Source organism: Triticum aestivum, chromosome 5D (assembly GCF_018294505.1).
Source record: "Triticum aestivum cultivar Chinese Spring chromosome 5D, IWGSC CS RefSeq v2.1, whole genome shotgun sequence".
Lineage (NCBI taxonomy): Eukaryota > Viridiplantae > Streptophyta > Magnoliopsida > Poales > Poaceae > Triticum > Triticum aestivum.
Window position 1 is genome coordinate 298777560 of NC_057808.1, and position 20374 is coordinate 298797933.

Below are 20374 nucleotides of genomic sequence, written 5' to 3' on the forward strand. Positions count from 1 at the left end.
CGTGCTCAACACCGTCAAGGAGGAATTTACTGAAGTGAACTCCGACGGGCATCCAACGGCGCCCAAACAAGTAGTCAAGGGGTACTCGGTTCAGCTCGGGTGCATTCTCCGGAGCACCGTCTCGATCAACACCGAGAACCTAAGGCATAAGGACCGAGGGAATTTGCGCAGCCTCCTCTTCACGAAACTGCACGAACGATACAAGTTCCCCGCTGAGTTTGCAAACACACGCCTCTCAGGGAGTAAAGTGAACAGTGCCGCCCTCACGAGGATGAGCACGGCCCTGTCTACATGGAGAAGCACGGTGAAGGCAATGATTGAAAAAGGTGATAGTTATGAGAAGATCAAGGCGAAATATCCTTTGATGAGCGAAGATGACCACAAGGAGTTCAAGATCAAGTGCGAGAGCAGCGGAACCTCCGAATCAAGTCAGTGGGGGAAAGAAATGCGGCAGTTGAACTTAGGGGTCCACCTACTCGGTCCCGGTGGTTACAGAGTGGCGGAGCCTATATGGGACAAGGAGGACACGGAGCGTGCCGAGCAAGGCCTACCGCCCCGCTTCGGGAACTTCCGTGGCAAGCGGACCAGGAACTTTGTCAGGGCCCGGTACAAGGAGGACCCGGTAACAAAGGAGCTTCCCACGGATCCGAAGACCAGGGCGCTTGAGCTTGTTCTGGTAAGGAATACACCCCCGCGCAATTAGCTCCATATGGTTGCATTCTAATTAATGAAGCTAAATTTCTAAATGATTCACATTCCTTCCGCAGGAGCCTGAAAGCAGTAGTGCGGGGTCGTCTCAAAGCTCCCCTTTTGACACCCCTTTAAATAGGGCGTTGAACATAATGAAAAACAAGGATAAGCTCAGTAAGCCGTCGTCAGCTGGTTGTGTGGCCAGCAAAGGCTTGTCCACAAAATGGTCGTCATACTATACCGCTGGTGGGCGAAAGGAGAAAAATACCAGCTCGGAAAGCCAGTCGCGCGAGGTTCAAGAACTCAAGGCACAAGTGGCACGGATTCCGGAGATTGTCCAAGAGCAAGTCCAACAACCACTGGGAACGACGCTCACCGCCATGGTGCCTACCTTGATTCAGGGGCTGACGACGTGGATTGCGGGCGGCCAACAGGGGCCTCCCCGGTTCCCAGCTTCACGGCCAGCAACTCGCACAACGCACAGGCGGCGCCATTGGTGTCTCCGACGGAGGCGGTATTCGTGTCTCTGGCGCCGGCACGGGCATTGGAGCTTAATGCACCCGGGTGTATGCTGGCCGGCACCTCGCCAGCAAGCGGCCCCTCCATCAGTTGCACGCCCAGCGTTGGCGGTGCCTCGACATTAGCCGAGCTCGACGGCATCACGGTAACTAAGCCTCTCGGACGATGACTTCATCTCCTTGCCTTTGACTGGGCATCCCTGACGCCCTACATGTTTTCGTAGGGCACCGCCGACGTTCCTTGCACTCTCCTGCACTTCGTGGGCGGCGAGTTGGTCGATGTCGCCAAGGGCAGAATCGTTCAATCGGGCAACCACGTGTTCCACGGTAATCCGATGCCACCCAGCTTGTATAGGGTTGAAGTGGTTTGGGTGCTGCCAGGCTGCGACGAGTTGTTACCTCCGATTCGACCCACTGAGGCCGACAAAGATGATGTGATGACCCTCAGCGCCTGCGTAAGCTGGCCCCTGCTTTGGCCGAAGAGCCAGATTCGTTTGGGGGCGGGGGACACCACCCCACAGACAAGACCGCCAGTCGTGCCAGCGCCAAGCCATGGCAAGAACGCCGCAACGCTACCGGACATGCCGGTCATCCCTATGGCACAGTATCCGGACATGCATATGGCACAGGATCCAGACGATGACAACGACGACGGTACATTTACCAACGTTGATAAGTACTTTGCCGAACATGGGTACAATGACGAGTTCTGCAGGCCTCCTTCTCAAGAACCCAACCCTGAAAAAGACGACCGCGATCTAGCTGGTACGACGGAGAAACCCAATTGCAACAGGCGTCGTCTGGCGTTCAGTTCTCAGGAGACGCCTCCAGCTGCCGCCTTCACCGAGCCTCAGATAGCTGAGGTGCGAAATATTATCAGCCCCAACACGCTCAAGAAGGCGGTCTGTGAGCAGCACTCGATCCCATTACAGCAGATCAGGAAGAAGGGACGGAAACGAAAGACTAACAAGGGCGCCGGTGCAAGCCAGCCGGCACCGAGTACGATCCGTGCTCAGGACGGGCCACCTTCACCTAAGGATATCTCGAGGAGGGTGCATGTGGCGGGTAGGGTGATGCTACCGACAAATATGCTCAATGTTGCAACCGGTGCTATGCGGAGTCTGCATGACAGTGTTCTTTCTTTGGAGAAGTGGTGTCTCAGAGAGAATGATGTGGCATACCCGGTTTTCGTGGCCAAGGTGCCAGAGGGCAAGGGCTTTGTGGATAGCGCCGTCGGGGGTACGATCGTCCTGCGGTTTGATAACATCTTTGCTATGTTTAACCTTCATCCGCTGCACTACACCTTCATTCGGCTGTTCTCGCTAAGTATGCAGATGCGGATCATTAGAGACAAGACCCCGGACATTGTGATAGTCGACCCCTTCTACATGCGTGCCAAGATCTTGGGTAGCGCTGAGGACCGGCCAGTCGCGAGTTCACACCTTGAAGGCGTCATTCTGGCAAACCCAGATAAGGATAACTTCCTCGTGCCTTACTTTCCCGAGTAAGTCATCCCCTAACCGCCCCGTAACATATGATTTCTTAGATTTTGATTGTTCTTTTTTTTCTAACATTCCGTGTTCTGTGCAGTGATACACATTTCACACTCATCCTCTTAAGCCCGAAATATTCCATGGCCACGTATTTCGACCCGGACCGTGACTCCAAGATAGACTACACAAATATCAAGCAAGTTCTTGATGATGCTCTCCCCGGCTACGCCACATCTGGAGGCACCTTTAAGAGGCCAGCTCATAGGTACGGCAGGCACGTGTTCACCCACAATACGACGTTCCCCTGCGTCAAGCAGCCGCCTGGCGGTCAGAAGGATGCCTACTACGCCCTCCATCACATGCGGGCGATCGTACGGGACCATAATCACCTTCTGCTACCAAATAATCTCAAAGATTGGGCCGCAAGCTTCGCGGCAATCCAGGACGCGGACATCCGACAAGAATTCTTTCGCATCCAGTCGGAGTTTGCAGAAATCATCCATCAAGATGTCCTTCGTACCTCGGGGCAGTTCTATCTCAGACATCAACCGTCCAACGGTGAGATAGACACAACGCTACAAATGCAGGCTGACAACGCCCGCGACTTCATGACCATCACGACAGACGGCGGCTTCATCCACGCTCCGGTCCCATGAGTCGAGTCGAAAGTAGTGATGCTATGTGTAGTTCTGAAACATTGATTAGCTCATGTTGTAATTAAACTTTAATGAACTTGTATGTCTCTTTGGTTTGGATAGTCGTTCAACTTAGATATAATTGATGCTATTTATTAGTAGGACCATGAATCGTGCTATTAATGTCTTGCTTTTCTCTTCCGATCCTTTTGTTGCATACTTATATATTGCTTATGTATTGTCTGTTGTTTGGCTAGTGCATAGAGATGTCGTCGTATGTCGTGTACAAGGGTAAGGTTCCCAGAGTCTACGACGACTGGGAGGAGTGTCGGAGACAGGTTCACCCTTTCAGCGGTAACAGTTACAAAGGGTACACAACTAGGGCGGAGGCGGAATCTAGATACGCGCGCTATCTAGCGGGAGAATGGAGGGAGCATTGGAGGAACCGGAAGACCAGTTTCATCGCGATGATGCTCATCGTGATGACCGCAGCTCTCTTCTATGTGATGGTAGTTTAGATGATCGATATCGACTTGTAATGTGAAGACAAACTCGCTACTCGTGGTCTCGAGACTTGTAATGTTCTATCTTTGTTCGGTCTTTTGAATTCGGAGACTAATATGATGAATTGTATTCGGAGACTAATCTTCTATTGTATTCGATGAATCTGTTGTTGCTGTGTGGTGTTGTCTATATTCTGTCCAATAATATATTTTGTAATCTGTGCAAATATCAGAAAAGAAAAAAATCCCTAATATACATACTAATGGCGCATCACCCCAACGTGCGCCATTAGTATGCCAAAGGATACTAATGGCGCATCACCCAGGAGTGCGCCATTAGTATGCCAAGGCACACGGGTATATATGGCCCCTGGGAGGCCATACTAATGGCGCACCTGCTCCTATACTAATGGTGCACTCCCTGGTGCGCCATCAGTATACAAGATACTAATGGCGCACCAGTGGTGCGCCATTAGTATTTAATACTAGTGGCGTGGTACTAGTGGCGCACCAGTAGTGCGCCATTAGTAGGCAAAACTGGTGCGCCACTAGTAGGCCTTTTCCTAGTAGTGAATATTGGGGAAGAGTGCCTTATTAAGCAATGGTAAAGGAAGTAATGCAGATAAGGTTCAAGATAGTGACACATCCTTGTTAGTCTCCAACAAAGCTGATAAAACTGCTAAGGAAGACTATATCGAGGACAGTGAGAGAACCCCAAAGTCCTGTCTTGGTTTAGTGTTGGAGTTACTGGCCACTACTGCTTGCACAAGCTATTCAAACTCACTATCTGTATCTGTTCGGTTTCTTGAGTCTCAACTAGAAGCTGAAAGACATCGATCAGCTGTGCTGCGACAGGAAGCGGAAGGATTGCGGAAGTCCTTGGAGCATTCAGATGCATACTTTCTGGTGCAACAGCAAGCGTTGGAGGATTTTAGCGCCAAACAGGACAAAGCTAATAAGCTTGCTAAGCATATTGCCAGCATGGTGGATACCACGTTTCTTGAGCTCTTATGAAGTTGTTTCAGTTATGCTCTTGTTTTGCTGCCACGTTTATTTGCACTGGTGGCCAATTTTGACGGCCAGTGTATGTAATATGCTGCTTTGTTCCCTATATTTGCACTGGTGGCGAACTTTGATGCCCAATGAATGTAATATGTGTAATAGCAGTAATAGGCTAGTGTTAATTGCTTGCTTATTTATTTCCTTATTGTCTTGTTTAGTTGTTTGCTTGTAGTCACTGCAGTTCTTTTTCTGTGTTTTTCTAGTGGCCACAATAACCTATTTTTGGAAACTAGGCCAAAATAATTATGGCAACACACGGACTGTTGTAACCATGGGCCCCCTGCGGGCCGTATAATGCATGGGCCTTCTACGGGCCGTAGGATCCATTGGCCTTCTATACGGGCCGTAGGATCGATGGGCCTTCTATGGGCCGTACGATCCATGGGCCTTTTACGGGCTGTACGATCCATGGGCCTTCTATGGAGCGTATCATCATTTCGCCAATCATGGGCCGTACTATTCGTGGACAATAACGGGCCGTTTATTGGCCGTATTTGATAACTCTATGAAAACAGCCCAATGGGTTTTTTTCGACATGAAAACGGCCCAATGTATTAACGGGCCGACTGTAACCACGGGCTGAATTTGGCCCACAAGCAGAAAATGACAGTAATGGGCCGTAAGTAACCGAATGCTGGAAATGAGCTAAAGAATAAATGGGCCCTGAGAAGGCCGAAAGATATCATGGGCTGGAAACGGCCCAACGGAATAATGGGCCGTTAATGGGTATAAAGTGATACACTGTTCATTATGGGCCAGTTTTACCACGGGCCGTTAAGGGGCCGAGGGTTACTAAGGGACTCATATGGGCCGAAAGACTTCATGGGCCAAACATGGGCCGGAAGTTAAAACGGGCTGGAATTATATTGGACGGCCCAGATGACGCTACTGGGCCTAATTCGGATAGGCCGTAAACGGGCCCTGGGGTAGCAGGCTATAAATGGGCTATATGCGAACGTGCCATTAACAGGCTTGCCGTGGGCCGGCCCGCCACCTTTTGACCGAGTCAAACGGGCCGGCCTTTTCACAGGAATGGGCCTCTGTTGGGCCATGCCACGTGTCGGCGTATCATAGGCACTTTGGGTCCAATGAGTGGATGACATCTGTCCCAACGGTGAGCCGACACGTGTTTCCTCCAGCCAATGATGATTTTACACGTGGAAAATCCCAATTGGTCAGTGCTGTTAACGGGTTATCGGATCCAAAACCGGACCCGATAGCTTAAAGGTGTTCCGTTACGGTGGATGCCATGTGTTGGTCACCGTTGACGAAAGCACTTCTGTGACGCGCAATTTATCGTCATGGAAGTGGACACTTCTGTGATGATAATTTTGGTAATGTCATGGAACACTTCTACAACAGCACAGGTATGACTATCTTGATTCTATCATAAATTTGTCATGGTTGTACATGCATGACAGAAAACGTGACCTACTGTGACGAACACGTATCATCACGGAAGTGTATTTTTTTTGTAGTGCACCCCGGAGTCTCGGGAGAGCTTCCCTCGGGCCTCGGGGGCTCCCTCCCACGTCCTAGTGGCAGCACTTAGCTCCGTGCTGGTGAGAAGACTAGACTAGGTGCCGGATGCGGCTGTTCATATGCTTGCTTTCTGTAGTTGGTTTGTGACCCTTCTAGCTGGTTTCTGATCCTTTTAATGGAATTTGGAGTTCTCTTGTTTTTAGTTGCCAAGCCGGCTTTCCCCTAGTCTTCTCTCTTGCATTTTGGGTTTGACTCAGGAGGAGCGGCAGTTGCCCGTCGCTCTTCCTCGCGCGTATCCGCGTGGGGGCTGAGCAGGTGTGTGCGTGCGACGGGCTCGCCCCGCACCGCGAACAAACCTCCCCATAGCCATGTTTCCCCAGAGCCTTGGCTTTTTCTATCCTCGCGAGACACCCTCGAGCGAGATCGTGACTTATGCACCCTCTCGAAGTCCATGCCCCTCGGGTACTGCAACGCGGTGCACTAAGCCACGGCTAGCCCATCCCTGAAGGCTCGCGCAAGGAAGAACGAAGCACCCGACATGTTTTCTAACAATTCTGCAGCTTCATGATGCCTCCTGAGGCTAACGGCCCCGGAGTCGGCAGTAAAAGGGGGCCATATCAGACGTTGAAGGGCGCGCCCTCGCGAGGCGGGAGGCTGCCACGAGTATACCAAGCTAAGTTGTCCTACCATGCCTACCCATAACATGAACACCACAGCATACACCACATCATAACATTAGAACAATAAACATAGCATAATGGCATGAATACCATGGTTCATTACATGCCCCAGCAGGGCCTTCTACTTTTTTCAAAACGCGTGAGAAAGGAAAGGTTAAACAAAAGCGGCCCGCGTGGCCGCATCAGCTCATGAGGTTTGGACCCGGACATCTCCCAGGATCAGCCCGAGTCTTCCTCCCGCTTCATCGAGGCGTGGCGATGAGACAATCCGCCACCATCCTCCAAGCAAGTCGGGCGACGTGGCAGCTGGTCAAAGCCACCGCTGTTGCTGCTCTGGAAGAGGAGCCGCCGCTGCTGGACGAGCCGCAGCCGTCGCCAAGGGCAAGCTCACCCTCAGCATCGTCACGGCCGTCATCAAGGCCGCGCTCATCGTCGTCGCTGCCATCTTCGGGGCAGCACCTAGCGCGGTGGCCATCCTACCCAAACACCCGCGACGCCATCATACTTGAAGTGGAGGGTGCACCTCCTGCTCAGGCGGCGTGCGCGGGCGAACGCTTGCCAGCGCGGGTCAGGGCCACGTTGCCCGCGGCGGAGACCTCGATCACGGCCCACGAGGCCTTGCTTAGCAGCCATCAGCCTGCAGCCAGAGGCCGTCAGGCCCCGTGGCCGGTAGCTCGCCTTGCAAAGAAGCGCGGAAGCTGGAGCCAGGTGCCGGCCGGCCTCTCCGACCACACGACGAACTCCAGGAGCACCTTCGTGGAGTCGAAGCGCGACTGAGGAGGCCGGGAAACCATGGCGCGCCTCCCACCGTCATGGGAGCTGCCTCGCCCTCGGCGGCTCCCGCCGCAAGAAGAAGCACCGCCACAGCCGCCCAGGGTGACACCGGCGCCCGTAGAAGTATGCCCGCGCCCCCGAGAAGCCACCGCATGGGTCGCGGCGTGCTTACGGGGGCGGCCCCGCTCTCTCTTGGGCGGTGGCGATCCGGGTCCCTCCTTAGGAGGTTTCCCCTTCTCGGCAGTGGAGAGCTTCCTCGTCGGCGCCATGAGGACTACAGCAAGATGGCAAGGCAAAGAGGAAGAAGAAGGGGCGAATGGCGAGAAGACAAAGATGGACAAGAGGGGCCCTTCCCCTCCCCTCATTTATAGCCAAGAGGAGGCCAACCGCCGGCCTCCATGATCGCACGTAATGATGATTTTTCTGCATGCTGCAGGGTCTCGTCAAGTCGAACGATTGCTGAGGCAGCGTGGGGAAGCGGAGACACCCACGTCTCATCAATCGCCACGCGTTGACTAACGCTGAAGGCGGTTGGGACCCGCGGCGCTCCGCACTTGCCCCTTGGCTTCGCCTCGAAGCCAAGCTCGAGCGCGCCTTGGGCCCGGGGGCTACTGTTGGCGTTCTGGGAACGGGGGTACCCAGACTTGCCTGCCTGCGGCCCACGGCGTGGCTCCATCGACGACCTGGTACGGCCCAACTTCATCAACAAACAACTGAAGACCCTCACGAGGAGGACGACACCAAGACCTCCCTAGGGGGCGGCCTCACCAGGCTTCCTCCTGAGGACGGAGATATCTATGCAGGGCGCACCTCATGAGGCTCATATGACATGACCCATGACGACCAAGGCCAGGTAAGCGCCAGCGGGCGCAGTGTACCAGTTTCCTCTTTGGTGCAAAGGAGGCGCGCAGGCGCGGGTTCCCGAGGAATCAAGCAAACGTTTCCATATCGGTGCAACACGACCAAGACCGCCAGGACGGCAGGACAGAGGTCATCATGGAGCCCACCACAGCGTCACCACCAGAGCCTTTGCAGGCGAAGACTACTTTTCTCAGTATAACATGTACTAGTTGTCCCCCTTCGAATTTTGCTGTTGTGGGTTCCCTTCCCGCCTATATTTGGGAAGAGGACCAAAGCCACTATAAAAAGACTTAGCCACCACCATAGGGGGGATCAATTCCATCTCGACCAACTCAGCAGCTCAAACAAGCTCAAGAACACCTCACCTCCTGAGGTTGTTCATCCACTGTACTAGTTCATCCTCAGCCCCTCGAGGCAATCCACCACAAAGCTGGAGTAGGGTATTACACCGCCAGGTGGCCCAAACCAGGATAAACTGCCGTGTCTCTCGTTCGTTGGGTTCCTCTAGCTAGGTTGTGGATCGAAGAGCGACTAGGCTGGGGAGGACGAGTTCTTCGCACGCACCCCAGAGTTTGAACCTCTCAAGGGTCTGCGGAACCCTGAATCCGACAGTGAAGGACAAGACCGCGGCCCTGGAGCATGAGAAGAAGGCGACGGCGACGGCGAAAGGCAAGAAGACGGCTCGGGGGACGTCATTGCGGTCCGGTCTGCCGCTCGGTTGGATCCAGGGGGACTAGATCTACTCAACCGTCCAACAGGAAGACTTGGAGGATCTTGCCAATGAGGGCTTGATTTCTCACGGGTCTTGGAGGCTGCCAGGGAAGGAACCTGAGCCCCAACCGCACGAGGGTGAGTGTGTCCTCCTCACCACCCATGTCGTCCGCGGTTTCTCTCTTGCTCCGCATCCATTTTTCGGGGTTTTCTTAATTTCTTCGGTGCCCAGATCCATTATTTTCCTCCCAACACCATCTCATATCGCGCTGCATTCGTTTCTATGTGTGAGAACTTCCTTGGGTGTCAGCCGCATTGGGGTTTGTTCAAACATATCTTCACTTGTCCCAGTCGGTAAAGAAGGCCAACCTGAGTGACAAAAGGACACACGTAATCCATATGTGTGGGGGTTTAGGGATCCAGGTGAGGGGTAGGAGCACTTTTCCCCCTATGACCTTTCCTGAGTCTGTTAGAGGGCGGCAGTCGACTTGGTTCTACTGCAAAGATGTTCCAACTCCTGGTTAGTCGACCGGTCTCCCTATTTTCTCTCTAGAGAGACTCGACACCCCTCGTTCACTTGGAGTCACAAAGGAGGAGAAAGGAGAGGTGTGAATGTTAGTCGACGCGGTCATTGCATTAGTCCAGCATGGAGTAACGGGCATGTATCTGTTGGAGGTATTCCTCAGTCGACGCATCCAGCCTTTGTAGGCCCGAGACCACCCCATGTGGATGTACTCAGGTCCAGGAGATACTGCACGAATCCACCGGAAGAAGTTGACGAGAAGACGGTGACCCAGTGGCTCAGGAGCATCACAGGAAACAAGGACAACCCCAGGGGTTCTAAAAGAATCCTGCCGTTTGATGCCGACAATGCCCCAGATGAGGTTGGGTTTAATTCGCCGAGTGTTTTTCTCTTTCAATCTGCGATTGTTCTTGAAACCGACTGATACTTGAAACTTGTGTCTTGTAGGTTTTCACCAAGTTGTACTCTATGCCGAATGGATAGCAGTACTTAGAAGGAGTTGCAAGTGACGACGACAACTAAGATCATCAATATGTGGATGACAGCGAAGAGGACAGTGGGGAAGATAGCGAGGACTCTGGTAGCAGTGAGGAGGTCTACTCGCCACCCCGTTCCAAACGACGCTCCAAGCAGTCAGAGGATCCTATGGGTGGGCGCGGCGAAGCAGTTCCGCCGAGTGGGAAATGTCAGGACCCTGATTCTAAGTCACACCGATCTAGCATGTAACACCTCATATCACTTTGCGGCCTCATGCACGGTATTCCCACGGGTGTCGCCTTACCTGGCCCGGGACCGTTTGCGCCTTTTGGCTCACGTATATGATAGTGTCGCTAGCATCCATATGACAGAGAACCCGGCCGACATGACTAGACTTGAACCCAAAGTGGCACTAACTTATGGGGACAGGCATACATGAATCAACATCGAGCATGTCGGTCAGCAGCTTGTGAATCTGGGCTGTAGCACTGGGCTAACAGGACTCCGGGAACCCGGGCTGTAGCAGGCTAGGCAGGAGTCCGGATGTCACCGCGTGACATTTCCCCGAAGGGACAGACACAGGAACGAGGTGAATCACATGCCGGCCAGTCAAGTGTTCCAGAGCAGTAGTGCTGGGCTAGCAGGACTCCAGTGAACCGGGCTGTAGCGTACTACTATGGCTCATGGAAGCACAAGACTACATTTCCCCATAAGAGAGGGTACCAAGGATAAACAACTAGGTTGTCGGATCCCACACATACCAAGCATTTCAATCATACACACAATATGCCTGATATGTGCGAATACAACATGGCATCACAACAAGACTCTACGACTCAGAGTATTTATTCAATAGGGTCCGAGGAGCGAGATATTACAAACATTGGTCTCATGACCCAACATTCAGAGCATACAAGTCAAAGCACATGCGGAAGCTTAACATGTCTGAGTACAGACATCTACAAATGAAAAGGGCTGTGAAGCCTGACTATCTACAAGACCCTCCCAAGGGTACAAGATCGTAGCTGAGGTAACAAGCTAAACGTCGAAGTCCACGCGGAACTACTAGTGAGACTGACGTCTCTCTGCAAAACATAAAATAGGAAAACGTGAGTACAAATGTACCCAGCAAGACTTACATCAGAACTATCTACCTATGCATCAGTATCAACAAAGGGGTGGTGGAGTTTGACTGCAGCAAGCCAGCTTTGACTCGGTGGCTATCCTAAACTACGACTGCAAGTAACTCTTTTGAGGTGGCGCACACGAGTCCACATATTCACCATATCAATACACCACTATGGATCCGCTCCCGTCTCCCTACGAGAACGCCATCCATAGCACTCACGCTTATCTTGCGCATTTTAGAGTATCCACTTTCACTTGTTTATGAACTGTACAGGCAACCCAGAAGTCCTTTACCGCGGACACGGCTATTCGAATAGATGATGTTAACCCTGCAGGGGTGTACTTCTTCACACACGCTCTTGCCACTTACCACCATGTACACAACGTGTATCTCGGCAACCTTCAAGCGGAAGCCTGGCGAGGGAGTCGGCCACGACCTGACTAACGACACAAGTCTCTTGTCCAGGTTTATCGCCTATTCGGGTTCCATCCGCAAGGAGATCCGGCCGGGGTGTTGCTCACGGCCCCAAAAGATGTGTGCAGGGTTCCCAAGCCCACCTCGACGGATGGTTTTATGCTTGGTACACCGTGCCACGGTGCCTAGTCTGTCCCAAGCCCACCTGTACCGGGTGCCACTTGGTAGACTACTAACACTACCTACAAACACCAGAAACTAGTTGCAACTCCTGGACAGAGATCAGGTTGATTAATAAGTCGAGAGAGCTTGGAGCGCCCGGAGCCCAATGTGTGGTAGTAATTGTTCATGGATCACAAACACAGAACTTAGTTCCTGAGGACGGCTGCAATGAGACAACCCACCATGTACTCCTACATGGCCTCTCACCGCTACCTTTACCAAATCGTGTTCACACACTTAGCTCTCAACAGTAGGACATGTTCACCACATTCCAATTCATCCCCGATGAATCAAACCTGACACAACTCTAAGCAATAGAAAGCATGAAAAACAAGCATGCATGACTAGGCACATCAGGGCTCAAACAACTCCTACTCATGCTAGTGGGTTTCATCTATTTACTGTGGCAATGACCGGTCATGCAGAGGAAAGGGGTTCAACTACCGCAGCATGTAACAGTTGAATCGTTGTTGTCCTAATGCAGTAAAAGAGACTAGGAGCGAGAGAGTGGGATTATATCAGAATGAACAAGGGGGTTTTGCTTGCCTGGCACTTCTGAAGATAGAATAGTTCTTCATCGGTGTCATCGAACTCATCGTCGGAACAGCGTCTACTGAGAGGGGACAATTACCGGCAAACAAGGAAGAACACAATCAATGGAATGCACAATATGATGCATGATCATGACATGGCAAAATGATGTGTTTTGGGCTAATGCATCTAGCAACTAGATTAAATGAAGTTGGTTTGAACCAAAGGATCAAATTCAAACTCCATGTAAGGCATTTCAAATGACATTTATTGATTGGTCCAATTCAGCAGCTATAAGTTGTTCTAACATGCATGAAAAAGCCATAAACAGATTCTTTGGATTTTTTTGATCATTTTTCATATATAAATTATTTCATTTGGAGTTACGGTTGAATTACTATGATTTTTAGAAGTTTAGGCAATTTTTTGGATTTTCTAATTATTTAGAAATAAACTAATTCCAGAAAATGCATTACTGCGTCAGCACTACGTCATGCTGACCTCAGCAGGTCAACAGACCGGGTCCAGGTCAAACCTGACTAGTGGGTCCCGCATGTCAGTGTGACAAGGCAGGAACAGAGGTTGGCCAGTGGGGCCAGGTCAAAGCTTACTGGGCAGGTCAAACCTGACAACCAGGCCCACTGGACTTAATCTAATCCTATCCAGAAATAAAACCTATGGTTAATAAATGTGGCGGGGTCCACTTTCAGGGACTGTTGTGGGTAATTAATGGGTGAATTAGGCCTAAACTAATCACGCCATGTCAGCTTCGCCGGATCAAGTCGCCAGCGACCTCACAGGACGGCGCTGGCTCGTCGGAGTTCCTTCTCCGGCAACCATTTCTCGCGTGGGTGGGTTCTACGGGGTCGTGGAAGTGCGCCGCGTCCAACGGTGCCATCAGTTGGTCGCGGGGTGGCCGGAATCATCGCCGGCGTCGAGCTGGGCAGCGGTGGCACTCGGGCACATGTTGGCAGCGGTGCTACAGGGCACGGACGAGTCAGAAAAAGAGCTAAGAGGCCTCCTGGGGGCACCAGGAGCTCGTTGCCATGCCCAGCGACGACGGTTGTGGGCTGGAACGGTGGCGCACGACAAAGCAGGCGGCGGCGGAGGTTCGACCATGGCGGCAACGCTAGCTAGAGGACGGGCAGAGCAACGTGGTTAGGGGAGGAGAAAGAGGAGCTCACGGCGATGCGTCAGGGTAGGTCAGTGGCCTCGGGGACGCTCTGGACGAGGCGAATCGACGGAGTCGATCTCCGGGCACCGGAGGTGAAGACGACGATGCTCCGGTCGACTGGGCGTCTTCCGGTTGCGTGCGTCGGATGTGTTGCTCCACGGGGTCGTGGCGGAGCTCGGGGACGTGGAGAGGGGGCGAGGGAGTGGCTGTGGCGATGGCTGCGCTCGGGTGAGCTCAGGGGAGAGAGCCAGGGAAGGGGAGAGAGAGCAGGGAGTGAGGGAGAGGGGACAGGGGCTTCGGGGCGTCCCCGTGGCGTCGCTAGAAGAGTGCGGGAAAGCAGGAGGTGGCCACGGCAGCATCGGCGCTCGCCACGCACCTGTTTGTCCTCCGGACAGAGGAGGAAGATGACATGGGAGCCCCTGGTGGGCTGGGCGGCCAGCTGGGCTGCCAGAAGGCTACAGTAGCAGGCCACAGGTGGGTGCAGGTAAGTCCTTCTGCACTGTTTTATATTTCGGTTTTGTTTTTCTTTATTTAATCTTTTGCCACTGTTTTGAGCTTAGGAAAAATACCAAGGCATTTCCTAAAATCCTGAAAATATTCATGGAGACTTGCTGAATTATTTCAGTGGCCCAAAAGTAGTTCCAACATTATTTGAACATTTAAATTATTTATAGTATTTAAATGCCCAAAGTCAAATACAATAAGATTTAATTCAGAAATCCAGAATGGCCTAGAAATATGTGCATCATTTTTGGCACAGGTTTTCACCTTTAACAAAAATCATGAACTTTTCTAAAGGGCATTTGGGTTCATTGAAGATATTTTTATTGCACCTAGTTGAATTCATTTGGTTCTAGGGTTTCAACAATCCCCATTTCAACTTTCAAAGAAATTTAGACATGATGCATGGATGCTTGTGCAACTATTTGCACTCAAATTCTAGGGCTGTGACAGGAAAGTTCCAAAGCGCACTCGAACCTCGACCCTAGAGCCGTCGGAGAAGGCTGCAAAACAGCTCAAGGTTGTCCCATCGAAGCCTCGGAAGGCTTTTCCCAAGATCTAGGTGGACGTTCTTGTTGCTTCAGCGTAAGTATTTCACCTCTTTGATTTCTTTTCGATTGGGGACCTCTTTTCTTGTTTGACCGAGTGAAATTGGGAACATCCAGTGATGCTACTTCTGGGACATCCATGGACATTGACAAGGAGCAAGATGACGTGGAAACTGTAGACGCGGCCACTTCTCGGGCAGGTACAGCTTCACAACCATGCTCTTACTTTGCCAACTGTTCTGAAGGTCGACTGTATTTTGATGGTCGAGTGTTTTTGTAGCGCCACCAAATGTCATTGAACTTCCAGACGTTGATGACCATGAAGAAGTGCCGCCAAGGAACACAGAGAGAAGGAGCAGGACTTTGAGCAAGAAGGTGTCTGCCAGCAAAGCGTCTCACTCGACATCAGCATCAGCACTAGTCGTTCAGCAACTTGGTGATCCGGCTCAGACTTCTGTTTCCTTTGCTGACCCTTTGTCGACTGACTAGCCTTCAACGTCGAATGCTCAAGTCTCTGTTCCAATTGTGCAACTTCAGGCTTCGGCCCCTCCGGTTCCCACGTCTGTTGCACCAACTCCACTCTTTGTTGCTCATCATGTCCTGGAGGACCAGGTAGGCGCTGCCAAGGAAGCCATGATCTAAGCAGGCCTAATGATGGACCGAATGAAGGTGGTGTATGAAACCAGCAAGGCCGCCTATGATGCCAGCTCTGCCCTTCAAGCTAACGTCCGAGTAAGTGGGATTGTATGTTGATTTCTGATTGGCTTTCAACTTGATCTTTGCTCTGTTTAGGATATACTACTTGAAACGGTTGCTTTATTATTCGTAAGATGTCCGTGGATGAGCATTTTGGACCTTTATCACCCACTGGGTATCTCCCTTTTGCTTTGTAGCTTTTTCACTCATTCTAGACAGGTCGTGCCGAGTGAGAACTGAACCAGTGGGGGCACGCTGAGTGTACCCACTGGGTGTAGTCCCCAAGACCGCGGTCGACTGCGGGCAGTCGGCGGTGGTCTGAGAACATATGTTGTTGTTTGTTGTTGTCGTTTACTATTTCCACTCGTGCTGGGAGGACCATGTCGAGTGGGAGTTCGAACCAGTGGGGGCACGCTAAGTGCACCCACTGGGTGTCGTCCCCAAGACTGCTGCTGAATGTTTGATTCGGTAGTAGTCTTAAAATTCTTTTTTTCACAATAATGATCTCACCTTTGTTATCACCAGGGAGCGACTGATCTTTGTCTCTGTCGACTGACCTATCTTGTTGTTAACTGCGGAAGTCTTGCGAACTTGGAACCAAGTTTGCAGATTTGGAGAAGAAACAGATCAAACTCAATCTTGACCTCGAGTTGGCTAAGGAGAAGTTGAAGAAGGCTCGGGATGAAGCAGCTGTCATGGGAGGTAACATTTTGTCGACTGCTTGTCTTTTCATCTTTCCCTTTCATCTTTTGAGCCGAGTGAATCCACTCGAACAGATGTGCGTAGTGAAAATCATCAACTCCAAGCTCATCTAAAGAATGTTATTTCTTTAGACAAAATGAAGCAGGCTCTGGAGCAGAAGGATCTTGACCTTGCAGCAACGCAGAAGATGGTGCGTGAGAAGACTGGACTTGCTGAGAAGAAGCTGGCTTCAGTCGGCAAGTTGGAAGAAGAGAATGCCAAGCTGAAGACTGTTGTTGATGAAGCCAAGAAGGAAGTTGTGCAGCTGAAGGAGGAGAAGGTGGCCTTAGCAGACAAAGTCGAGGTTCTCACTCGGAAGAGGGACAAACTGGAAACTTATCTGGGAGGCCTTGCCAAGAAGATGTTCCTCATGCTTGAAGGTATCATTCTTTATCTGACCGACTGCAAAGAAACTTTCCACTTATGTCGTTGCCAACTCAACACCCTTCCGATCGTGCAGAATTCTGTCAGAAATTCAAGGAAGAAACTGGGCGGATTGAGACAAGTCTGGACCCTATCAATTCCCCAGTCAAGGACGAAGCTGCAATGAATGTGCTGTGACTGGAATCTCGTCTTGCCAATGTCTTGGACTACCTCGCCTGACTGAAAGTGGCACTGTCATGGATCGACACAGAGCTCTGGCCAGGCAAGACGTTCCAGAATGATCTTGAGTCATTGATGACTCGACTCAATGACATCCCTGACCGAGTGCAAGCGTGGAAGAAGTCATCAGCTCGATGTGGTGCTGATGTGGCTCTGTCTCTGGCCCGCGTCCATTGCAAGGAAGTCAAAGAAGAGAAGCTGGCGGCTCTTAAGGTTGCCAAAACTAAGAAGCTGTATTTCCAATCCTTCATGGAGACCTTCATCGACGCAGCCACTCGCATTGCAGATGGCATTGACTTGCATATGTTCGTCGAGCTAGCCAGTCCCCCTCCTGCCGAGTGAAAAACTTAATATTTGATTTGCCTCGGAATGCCAGTGGTTCTATAACCGTTAAACTCTTTCGGGCTTGACGCCTGAGTACTTCTATTGGTGGTTTTGAATCTTCATGGATTTATCCGAACTTGATCGCTTTATCTGTATTGCCTTCGGATTTTCTGACTTGGGTGAATCTAGGATCGCAACTGAGTCTCTGAGTGGGAGGGTCGCTCTCCACTCAGAGTAGACGTTGTACTTGTGGCGCAACTCAGAGTGCAACAAGACGTTGTACTTGTGGCGCAGCTCTGAGTGCGCGGTCAAGCTTCCGAGTGATAGGGTTGCTCTTCACTCAGAATGTTTTTTGAAAACTTAGGCGAGTACGGGGTCGTAGCTAAGCCTTCGAGTGAGAGGGCCGCTCTTCACTCGGAGTGTTTTTTGAAACTTAGGCGAGTACGGGGTCGCAGCTAAGTCCCCGAGTAAGAGGGTTGCTCTTCACTCGGAGTGCGTTTTGAAGCTTAGGCGAATCGGGTGCGCAGCTAAGCCCCCGAGTGAGAGGGTTGCTCTTCACTTGGAGTGTGTTTTGAAACTTAGGCGAATCGGGTTCGCAGCTAAGCCCCCGAGTGAGAGGGTTGCTCTTCACTCGGAGTAGATGTTGTACTTGTGGCGCAGCTCAGAGTGCAACAAGACGTTGTATTTGTGGTGCAGCTCAGAGTGCGCAGTCAAGCTTCCGAGTGAGAGGGTTGCTCTTCACTCCGAATATTTTTGAAAACTTAGGCGAGTACGGGGTCGCAGCTAAGTCCCCGAGTGAGAGGGTTGCTCTTCACTCGGAGTGTGTTTTGAAACTTAGGCGAATCGGGTTCGCAGCTAAGCCCCCGAGTCATAGGATTGCTCTTCACTTGGAGTGTGTTTTTAAACTTAGGCGAATCGGGTTCGCAGCTAAGCGCCCGAGTGAGAGGGTTGCTCTTCACTCGGAGTGTATTTTGAAATTTAGGTGAGTACGGGGTCGTAGCTAAGCCCCCGAGTGAGTGGGTTGCTCTCCACTCAGAGTATTTTGAAACTTAGGCGAATCGGGTTCGCGGCTAAGCCACCCACTGGGGGATTTGAACACACATACTTATGTGAAAACAATCGTTAAGATACTGCGAAAATCATGTCTTTGATAAGCAAACTGAAGGGTTCTTTTTACAACTCGTCCACCCGAGTGTCTAAGTATAAAAACGGCGGAGCAGATCCGCATTCCACGAGCGCAGCTCGTCTTCTTTCTTGGCTATGTTGTAAAGGTGATATACCCCGTTGTGGAGCATCTTGGTGATGATGAAGGGCACTTCCCAGACCGGAGCGAGCTTGTGAGGTCGTTTCTGGTGCACTTGGAGCACAAGGTCTCCTTCCTGAAATGCTCGGCCTCTGACATTTCGGGCATGGAATCGACACAAGTCTTGTTGATAGATGGTCGACGGAATCAGAGCCATCTCTCATTCTTCTTCTAGGAGATAAACTGCGTCTTGGCGTGCTTGTTCTGCTTCTGCTTATGAGAAGAGTTCCACTCGGGGGGCATTATGCAACAAATCACTCAGAAGCACAGCTTCAGCACCATACATCATGAAGAAAGGGGTTTGATCAATCGACCGATTAGGAGTCGTTCTCAATCCCCATAAGACAGATGGCAACTCGGTCACCCAAGCTCCAACTACATTCTTGAGGTCACGCATCAGACGGGGTTTCAGCCCCTGCAGGATCAAGCCATTTGCCCTCTCAGCTTGTCCATTCGACTGCGGGTGCGCAACGGATGCGTAATCGACCCAAGTGCCTTGGGAAGCGCAGAATACTCTGAATTCATCAGAACCAAAGTTGGATCCATTATCTGCGATAATGTTGTGAGGGACTCCATATCGAAATATCAGCTCTCTGATGAAACTAATGGCGGTGCTTGAGTCAAGATTCTTGATAGGCTTGGCTTTGATCCACTTGGTAAACTTGTCGACTGCCATGAGTAAATGAGTGATGCCACTTCTGCCGGTGCTGAAGGGTCCAACCATGTCCAACCGCCAAACTGCAAATGGCCAGACGAGTGGAATGGTCTTCAGGGTAGACGCAGGCTTGTGAGACATGTTTGAATAAAACTGACAGCCTTCAAACTTGTCGACCATATCTTTAGCCATCTCATTCGCTTGCGTCCAGTAAAATCCCGCTCGGTATGCTTTGGCCACGATGGTCCGAGAGGACGCGTGGTGATCACAGGTCCTCGAGTGAATCTCATTTAAGATCAGTCGACCTTCCTCTAGAGAGATGCAATGCTGTGTGACTCCAGTAACACTTTCTCTGAAAAGCTATACACTTATCACTGTGAAGGATTTGGATCTGCGGACGATCTGGCGGGCCTCATCTTCATCCTATGGGAGCTCTTGCCTAAGCAAATATGCAATATATTGCACCGTCCGGTCAGGAGTGATCACTAAAACCTCCATGATTAAGTCGACTACTGCTGGGACTTCGATCTTAGTCGGATTGGTTGGACTTATCGGGTGCAGGGGCTCCTCTATGAAAGGATCTTCTCGAAATGTCGGAGTATGGAGATGCTCTAAGAACACATTAATGGGAATAGGCTTCCGAGTGGAACCTACCTTCGCCAGATCATCAACTGCCTGATTCTTCAGTCGGGGTATATTAGGGAGCTCCAACCCGTCGAACTTCTTTTCTAACTTTCTCACCACATTGTAGTAAGCAGTCATGGCTGGGCTCCTGACATCCCATTCTTTCATAACCAGATTGACCACCAAATCTGAGTCGCCGTAAACCATTAGGCAACGGACACCAAGCGAGATGGCCATACGCAACCCATATAGAAGTGCCTCATATTCAGCTTCATTGTTCGAGGAGTCGAAGTGAATCTGAAGGACGTAACTGAGCTTGTCACCTCTCAGGGATATTAGGACCACTCCAGCGCTAGAACCATTCAACATCTTGGACCCATCAAAGAACATAGTCCAATGTTTCGAGTGAATCTGAGTCGGTTGCTACTGTTCGATCCACTCAGCCAGGAAATCTGCTATTGCCTGCGATTTGATCACCTTTTTTGCTTCGAAATTGATAT